This window comes from Amblyomma americanum, chromosome 8, assembly GCF_052857255.1.
Source record: "Amblyomma americanum isolate KBUSLIRL-KWMA chromosome 8, ASM5285725v1, whole genome shotgun sequence".
Lineage (NCBI taxonomy): Eukaryota > Metazoa > Arthropoda > Arachnida > Ixodida > Ixodidae > Amblyomma > Amblyomma americanum.
Genome location: NC_135504.1, coordinates 108,128,340 through 108,138,594, shown reverse-complemented (window position 1 = coordinate 108,138,594; position 10,255 = coordinate 108,128,340).

The following is a 10,255-nucleotide window of genomic DNA, read 5'->3' as shown; positions in this document are numbered from 1 at the left end:
CTCGGCTGCTTTCTAGATAACACTGCTTTGCTTTAACTTTTCCCTTCCATTGCTGGAATAAATCATATTAGTAATTTTGTATGCGCACAAGATGCCGTATCTAGGAATCGGTGTTCCTGATGATTCGAAACGTCTACCATTCATTAAGAACCTTCAAAATGGGACTGGAAGATGTCAAAACATTTACACTGGTACAAGCCTATTTATATAACTCGCAATATTGCTTCCATGTTCACGCCAGCTCCACACAGCAGTACAGCGTACAAAAAGGAGTTAACCAGGGAGCAATTTTTAGGCGATAGCATTAAGGGACTTGTGTCGCAGACAATCTTGCATTGACGACGGAGTCGTAACTGGTATTGAAATCTAGGAAAAATCACCAGAGAAGAAACCCAGGAGGCAGGTGGGCCACCTAGATCAAGGCAACTTTGCGTCATCACAACCTGCCTACCGGATTGTGAGCAAACAGCGACCGTAGCCGATTGCAGTTAAATTGAGGATTTCTCCCTAAAGGTTTCTTGGACAGAGCACACTGGGTAGCAGAAGTTCCACCGGTAGCAGAACCTGCTCTCGCAGGTGCTAGGATTGGTACGAAAACTCTCAGGGATCTGTGAATATTAAGTAGTGATTGATCAATTCAGCATACAAGGAGATCTATGCTGAATGTCCACCTCCAAATTTAGCACAGGCCATTTCCAAAATGGTACTGCTCAATTTTAGAGTGGCTAAACCCTGTCTGACTTTTTTTCCTTGCACAGGTCGATTTGGAACAAAACTGTAGCCCAATTTTTAATTCAATTTCTCGGTTTACTTCGCGATATCACACTAGCTGTACACAAATATAATTTGTGGAATTTTTCAATGCACAAAAACCAAGAGAAAAAAATCGGCTGTGGTTTAGCTCTAGTTATACCTGTAGTGACGCAATAGCTACAGCTGGCCGACTGGAACTCGGTCAGTCGAATTCCAGTCACTCATTCACCGCTCCGTTTCGCAGGGCGTTCCTTCATCTTCATTCCTGGACGTGGATACACTCTCTCTCCCCTATCACCCTCTCTAATCCTCCCCCACTAGGTTTCGCCGGCTCGCCGCGCCGCCATTAACTGCTCCGCTCTACGTGAACAACCACGGGACCACACACGGCGCCGCTACGCTGAAGTCTCGAAAAGCTTTCTCCACTTCCTCTTTCGTTACTGGCGGGATTACGCATTGCTGTGCTCTACTGTCTCTCTCATTAACCCTCTGATGAGTTTCACTTCTGCATAAATATGCGTAGAGCTCTTCGGCTTCTTTAACTATCTTATCCATATTGCCAATGACATTGCCCTCGTTGTCTCTTAACGCATAAATCTGATGTTCACCAATGCCAAATTTCCTCTTCATCTCTTTCAGGCTACCTCCGTTCATTAGAGCATGCTCTATTCTCTTCATATTGAAGCTTCTTATGGTGGCTACCTTGCGCTTATTTATTAATTTGGGTAGCTCTGCCAGTTCTATCCTGTCTGTAGGGTTAGACGCCTTCATGCTTTGGCGTTCCTTAATCAGATCTTTAGTATCCTAAGAGAACTTGCCTGTATCCTGTCGAATCGCCCTACCGCATACTTCTGCTGCGCACTCCTTAATGATAGCTGTCATGTTATTGTTCATTGCGTGGACATTCATACCATCTTCCTCAGTTAAGGCCTAATATCTGTTCTGCACCTATATAATGAAATCCTCTATTCTCCCCCTTATCGCTAACTCGTCAATGGACTTCTTCTTCAGTAGCTTCTTCCGTTCCCTCCTCAAGTCTAAGCTAATTCGAGACCTTACCATTCTGTGGTCGCTGCAGCGCAACTTTCCGATGACGTCCACATCCTGAACAATGCCAGGTTGAGCGCATAGTATGAAGGCGGTTTCATTTTTAGTCTCACCATTGGGGCTCTCCAAGGTCATCTTCTTGTTCTTTCGTTTGCAGAAGATATTCATGATCTGTAAATTATTCCTATCTGCGAATTCTACTAATAACTCTACCCTGCTATTCCTAGAACTTATGCCATAGTCGCCTACCGCTTGGTTACCAGCCTGCTTCTTGCCCACCTTCGCATTGAAGTCGCCCATCAGTACAGTGTACTGAGATTTTGCTTTGTTCATTGCCGATTCCACGCCTTCATAAAAAATTTCAACGGTCTGGTCATCATGGTTGCATGTAGGCGCCTAGGCCTGCACCACCTTTAGCTTGTACCTCCTATTTAGCCTAATTACGATAGCTGTCACTCTATCGTTAATACTATAGAACTCCTCTACGTTGGCAGCTATATCCTAATTAATTAGGAATCCCACACCTAGTTCTCATCTATCTGCTAGTCCGTGATAGCACAGTATGTGCCCATCATTTAGTACTCTATACGCCTCACCTGTCCTAACTTCAATAAGCCCTATGACATCCCATTTACCGCCCGCCAATTCCTCGAACAACACTGCTAGGCTGGCTTCATTAGGTAAGGCTCTAGCGTTGAACGTTGCCAGGTTCAGATTCCAGTGGCGGCCTGTCCGGAGCCAGAGATTCTTAGTACCCTCCGCTGCGTCACATGTCTGACCACCACCTTCGCAGTTTCTCTGCAGCCGCTCGGGACTGAGGGCCGAGGGTTAATTGGTTTGATAATAGAAGGTTGTGGCCAAGTACTACACCAGGGTGGCCAAATCCTGTTCTGGTGAGGAAGTGCGTTGTCGGTTCTGCTCACCGAGCTCAGGCCGCACCCCAGGCCTGGTTGTGCAATTCCATCGACAAACGGAGTTTTTTTTTCACTTGAGCTGCCGTCAATTGTACTTGCTCCCTTGTCAACTCTCAGCGATTGAATATGAAAGGGTATTGAAGCAAAGGAAAGAAAAAAATCATAATGGACATATAATGAACTCTCAAGCGTGGTCTATGTAATTTGCAAAGCAGGAGACAATTGTGAGGTATAGCACATTTTTATGTTTTTTTCCGGACATAATAAATAAGGCTGCATTAATATAACTAAGCAGACAGTGTTCTGCAAGCTCTTATTTTTTCTTGAAGAAGCCATTTCTTACATACATATTGGCTGCGAAGAAATAACAGCTGATTACTAAATTCAGTTTTAAAATATCAAAACGTTTGGAATTTGAGAAGTTATAATCATTTTTTTATGTTAAGGATATCCAAAATTGTCATGTACAACAGACCCGCGTAGGATTTGTCATTTAGGTGCTCCTTACTAATTGAAAACAAAGCATGGTGCGCTGGATATACCCCAAATTATTAGCACAATAGCCAAATGGGTGAGTTGCTGGTACACATTGAAAGGCAAACAGCGCAAAGACAAGGACCGGAGCGCAAGATACACAGGACGAGAGCTGTTTTTTGATGGGTGTTAGGACAAACAATAGGGGCTTAAGTAGAAGAAATTAAGTTCAGCACAACACCCTAAAGGGCAAGTCGATTGTTTTTATTGAAAAGTGAACTGCGCAAAGACGGAAGACAAGCAGAAGAAACACATATTGGAACTGAAACCTCATACAAATTGTAATGTACTGTTTTGCGTTTTTTTCTTTCTTGATGCAGCCGCGCGTTACATTATGAATGGCCACTGGAATAATCATTGAGGACATTATTTGCGGGTCCTCCAGACCATGGCACATATTTTTTTTTTCTGTTCCCACCCCTAGAGATAAAAAAGAGAAAAATATTTTTTCCAAAAATGCTCGGTTTTCCTGAGCCTTTTCATTCCTACGGTGGTGTCAAGTTTTATATGGTGATTTGCAAAGAGACAGAAGCTGAAAATAGTAATTTGGGTAACGATGCTTACAATTTTTTTTATCTCTATGGGATGAAAGGCAGCGCTTATATGAAGGTGGCTTACAAAAGCAGCATTTCTTTCCTAAGGAATGTGCTTCATTTAATTTTGTGTTTATTAGATATGCCTAGGACTTTCATGGCCAATATTCTTACTAGCTGTTAAGTTGGCAGCGCAAAAAGACAACAACGATATCGACAAAAGCTCTATTCTTTAGGAAAGAAGACATAGATGGTGCGGGAGTTTACGCTATGTCGCCTGTAAAAGGAGAATGTCCACTTCCCAAACACACTGCTAGAACAGTTTATTCGCGGTAGGAGAGAACACAGAGCCAGGCAGTAAGTTCGAGCAATTTGATATCAGCAAGGGCATAGTAGGCTTATTACTACCGGGCAGAGAAAAATAGCAACGTAAGACTCACTATTAGATAAGCGCAAAACTTGACGCCTCAATCTTCGCTAAAAAGTGCGCAATCAGCCTAACGAAGCTGCATTTTAAGCGATATGTGAATAGATGCCGTAAGAGTGCGTTCGCTATTACGACCTTTGCTCTCTCCAAAATCCGGGTATCTGAAAAAAAAAAGTGTTCCTCCAATCAATGAAGTTGCAGGCGTCTTTAAAACTTTCTGCTCAAAGCTACACAATAGGCGTAAAAGAAACCTTTGCATCTCTTTCCGTCACCTCTCCTACTGCTAATTTTCTGGCACGTCAATGCGGGTTCTACGCATTGGGTAGCGAAAAATCTGAGCGTTGCCTTCCGGAGTGATCCAGGCAACCACGTTCGCTTCTTTCCTTATCACGGGTCGTTAAAGAACGAGTAGAAAGACGCGAGCTTTCCCGCACCTGAAAATTTCACCGGGGCGAGTCCACGTCTTTGTTCGCATTTCTTGCATTATTTAAGCACCAGCCGCGGTGGCTCAGTGGTTAGGGCGCTCGACTACTGATCCGGAGTTCCCGGGTTCGAACGCGACCGCGGCGTCTCCGTTTTTATGGAGGAAAACCGCTAAGGCGCTCGTGTGCTGTGCGATGTCAGTGCACGTTTAAGATCCCCAGGTGGTCTAAATTATTCCGGAGCCCTCCACTACGTCACCCCTTTCTTCCTTTCTTCTTTCACTCCCTCCCTTAATCCTTCCCTTACGGCGCGATTCAGGTGTCCAACGATATATCAGACAGATACTGCGCCATTTCCTCCCCCCCCCCCCCTAAAAAAACAATTATTATTATTATTTTTATTTAAGCCCATTGTTGATTTCTTTCCTACCCACATAACATATCAATGTTATATCAATACCGCAACAACACGTACGTGATAGGTGATACTTGATAAAAGTCCGCGCGGTGCGTAGCCTTTCTGTTTCAATTGCTATCGGAAACCTTAAACTCGTTCCTGAGCGAGGACCTCGGGCGCTGTCGCTTACGCAGGCATTCTGCTCACAAGCCCACCAGTAAACAAGTGTTTACATGCTACTCGAACGATATAGGTCGAAATACACACCGACAGAAGCTTACAGGAGCAGACGTCGATTGACTTCATCAAGGGTCAGCGGTGACATAGCCTGTTGTTTTATTTTTCTTAAACTTCACATATTCTCATGGTGAAAAAAATAAAAAAATTATTCACAGGTTTCGTGTGCTAACCCCTTTGTGCAGCTGTCGCATTTGTATACAATTTGAATTTTTATTCATCATGAAAACAAAAACGTGACATTGCCTGATAATTTCCCGAGGCTGTCTTCACCGATAGTTTTATTTTTATGCACATTCTGCAAACTCGAGTGCTCCCTCGTTTACAGCAAACAATTTTTACTCTTCTAGTGTTTTTTTTACCAGTTCAGCTGAAAAAGCCTGTCAGCCATGCTCAACTACTTCGCTGGAGGTGCCTAGGCACCAAGCTAAAGAGCTCATGCAAAAAGCTAGAAGACATCCTGCAGCAAGTATGTGAAATATATAGCACATAAAATGTATAGCACACAAACAGTGGTAAAAGACAGAGTCTGTGACACGCAACATTCTCTTGAGTGGCTCAGATATCGAAATGGCCCCTACACTGCAAGTATTGCGTGTACATCTGAAGTCTAGCTGTGCAAATACTCCTGATGCAAAATTCACACCACACACTTATTCATTCCTTACCCACATCCTGAGAAGCAAACCTACCTGCACCCTAGCCATGGTTGTTTCAACCACAAAAGATGAGAGTGTATGTTTCATACAAAAATGGCAAGAAATAGAGCCAAGAACTCAGTATATGCAAGACAGGTATTGCTTCACCCTATTCCTTGCATAGGGTGCTCTACAGATGGCATTGTCCTTTTCTCATGTAAGCACTTTAGAGGCAGCGAGATGGTGTAGAGACCATGTGCCCAATGAAGCCCCAAAATATATTTAAAAATTATGAGGCATCACTTGAACGGCAGGCATATGATGCAGCTCGCCTCACACCATGTAAAATAGGCTAGTTCGCCTTTTGCAGTTATTGCTTTTACTGTATTATTGTGCATTATGAGGCATTGAAAGACAATTGATAAAATGTACATGGCACAAGTCATGCCACGGTTCCTACAGAAAGCAAGGTGTTGGACATTCCTAGTTGATGTTTGCTTTCACACAGCTAGTTTATGAAGTAGCAAATTGTCACTCATCATCCTGCAGCTTAGTGTACTGTGCATCCACAGTGGTAAATGTTTAATAATGGTGTATTGACGTACAAAAATTGTAAATTAAGGTGATCACTACGTAATATTTAAATTTGTACAGTATACATTGAAATACCACCAGAATGAATGAGTGCTTAGCAGTTAAACGTTTCCTAGAACCTCATGTGTACCGCGCATTGTATTTGGTGGGCATTTTATCTGGTTGGCTTAAGAATTACTTATGCTGTCAAGAAAACTTCATGCGACTTTATGAAAACCCATATCCTTTATTGCCACCCACACTTTATAACTCATTAGCATGTTCAGATAATTGCCTTAAAACCAGTTGCTGTGTGTACTTTGCAGCTCGAGATCAGCAAGGATTCACATGAATAATGATTTTGTGTTGCTGCTCTTTAATCATTTACTTGTGCATGGTTGTTCACCAGTGTTGTGTGGACACTGCTGGTGGAGACAGGTATTCATTTTTTAGAATGGGCTTTAATAAGATGATGATGTTTGGCAAAAGAATCTGTGCGATTGCAGTGAAGTAGTGATTGGAGTGGCTGAGACAGTTGAGTGCCACAAGACGGCAGTCACATTTTTCAGCAATAAAAGCTACTTCCGACTTACTTATAACGCTAGTTTCTTTGACTACTCTGGTGCTTTGTGGGAATGACATAATTGATGCTGAATGGCGCTGTTCTCTCCCTGCTGAAAACTACGAGAGGGCGATGATGCGTTCAAAACAGGTGTTTGAAGTGAGAACTTGCGTGTCATCCTTCTGTGGTTTATAATAAACATATTTCATGCATAGTGTCTATGTGAGTATACTTACTCATGCAAAAACAACAAAATTCCTTCTCAGTGCAGGCTCACTATAATGGTGTTGCGGTTGAGGCAAGAGAACACCGGAGTAAAAATTTAAATTCCAAAATAATATTGATGTGTACGTCAGCTCGAAATGAAGACATAATTTAAGAAGCGCAGCTCCAGTAGCACTGCAAAGACTACGTGGGTACGCAGCCAATAGCTACGTTAATAACCTTGTCTAAGTGTGTGGTCGAGTTTTGCAATTGATGTAAGCTCCGCTGTAAGGAAAGTCATAACACATGCGCGTGAGTTATGCCGAAAGGCTCCAATATCTTTTTTGCCTGATCATATCATATTTTATTCTACACAACTCGTACATAGCCACGTTTTCTGCTGTTACCTACTACTTAGAAAGGAGCATACGAAATAAACGAGATTAGTTAACGAAGTAATTTCAAGAGAAGTATGTCGAATGCAGGGACATCATTATGCAGATAATGTCCTTATCATGAGGACACTGAAATGTGAATGTCTTGCTACAACAATGTGCGTTGTGTTGTGTCTTGTTGCGTTTTGTTGTGTGGTGTTGTCATGTGTTTTGTTGTGTTCGGTTGTGTTGGGTTTTATGGCACATAGCCAGCTAAGACCATCATGCGCCAAGCTCGAGGTATGGAATAAGTGTCCTGTAGAATGTCTACAAATGTGAAATATTATCGATGGTGTAGATGGCCTAAAAGACTGTACTGTCTAGTAAAAAAAGAGAATAAGTTTCAAACAGGCTAATTTTAAAAGCCTTAAAAAAGTTCAGGTAGCCTCAGCGGCTATCCTTGGCTTGGCAGGGATTCTTAGGCTCCCAACGAATCAAATGAAAACCTCAGCCATCCTCTCAGGAATGAGGACGTGGCAGAGGTGTACCAAAGATAAGTGAGGCATTCACAGTTTAATAAGACAACCAGCCTCTCGTAAAAATTTAAAAACGTCAAAAATGTCAACGAAGGCATTATAACTCAAGAATAGCGCTAGGTGAAATGGAATGCATTGATTATAAAATTAAAATACTTCTGTCTTAGTTTTTCTAGGTTTGAACATGCAAATAAGATATGGTTTAGTGTGAGTTCGTCTTCGCATCTTTCACAAACAGGTTTGTCTTCTTTTTTAAGTTCCTGATGTCTGCATGACTTCCTTTCCCCCAAGGTTGGCTTTATGAAGTGTAGTTTGTTGTTGAGCTCATTATTTCACTCTTTCTGCCACTAGTTCATTAATTTGTTATGTATCAACTGCATGCAGTATTTAAAAGGTATGTCGATATTTTAAATTTCACCATTTGGAGCTCGTATTTTTGCTGAGTCTGCTCTCTCGTTACCCTCTATGCCGACGTGGCTCAGGACACAGCAGACAGTTATCATATGTCCTTGCGTTTCGAAATTTTTAGGTCGTGTATGATGCTGCCTACTAAGGGTTAAACTGCATTTGTTGACTGCAGTGCTGTGAGTAGGTTAGGGAAATGGTGTATATTACACTGTTTTCGATGTTCTCATGTACTATGATGTCCACAGCCATACACACTGCATAATATTCGGAAGTAAAAATTGATGCATAACTTATCAATCTTAGTATTTTTTCCCATTTCCCCTGTACTATGGCACTTCCAACGTACATCGCTGTTTTCTAGCCATCCGTGTTAAACTCCATGTACCTTGAAAATTCCTCTTTAAAGCCAAGTATTCTTCTAGTAGGCGTTCTTGTGGTGTTTGTTTTTACGAAACTGTGTTAGCGTGAAGTCTCGCGCAACGGGAAGGCCTTACTTTTGCGGCAATGAATCTTGTGTCGGGGCCATTTTAGGTAGATAATCTAGTATTCCCATTTCATGAGATGCATCTTCAAAGCGTAATAACAAAGGTCTGGTTGATTGTGGTTAATTATTAAAGAGTCTTCTAGATGCGCTTTGGTAACTGTGGGGTAACAAACGTGGTTTGATAAGGATCTTCTTTTCAGTAAGCATTGCTCTTCTGATTGCAAGATATGGTTCATTTGTTTCTACATATAGACAGTTTATGAGGTATGTCCTGAATGCACCAGTTGATGGACGGAGACCCAAGTTTTGTACAGGATCCAGCTTTTGCGGTATGATGGTCTTACAGACCCATACACAATGCATCCAGTCCAAATTGGACCGTACTATGGAGCTGTAGATCTCTAAACGGCATATCCTATCGGACGCCCAGTGTTTCCGTAGGAGTGTCTTCAGCGTATTTATAGATCGGAAGCTTTCTTTTTGAGGACGTTTATGTAGGGTAAGAATGTGAGCTTTCTGTCAACAGGTACGCCTAGGAATTTATGCTCTTGTTTTACTTGTAGAACAATTTCATTCAAGTGCAAGGTGGGATCCATCTGCATGCCTCTTTTCAGTGAGGAAAGGACGGCAACTGTTTATTGTGGAGAGAACTTAAATCCATTTTGGTCCGCCCAAGGCGCTAGTTTGTTCAGTGTAAGCTTTATCTGTCTTTCGCATGTTGATAAAGTGGAAGATGTGCATGAAATTTTAAGGTCGTCAACATATACGGAATACAAGATGGACTTAGAAATTACCTGCGATATTGATTTCACTTTTACAATAAACAGTGGTGTACTTAGAATACGCCCCGGCGGTACGCCATTTTCTTGGATGATTTATTTCGAAAGCGTGCAACCTAGACGAACGGTCTCTTAAAACATCTGGCCTCTCTTAAAGAATGACCAGAAAGAAAGTCTTTTAAACGCTCCAGCATCCTGCCAAATATACTTAGATTCGCGAGGTCACGAAAAATTCCAAACCTCCAGCTGGTATCATAAGCTTTTTCCAAGACACCACATACTGCCAAAGAGTGCTGTTTGTGTATGAATGCTTCACGGACTGTGTTTTCAAGACAGACGAGGTCATAATTTGTACATCATGCTTTTCAAAATCCACATTGGTGGATATCAAGAAGTTAGCGCGATTCAACGATGAACATTAACATAATATTTA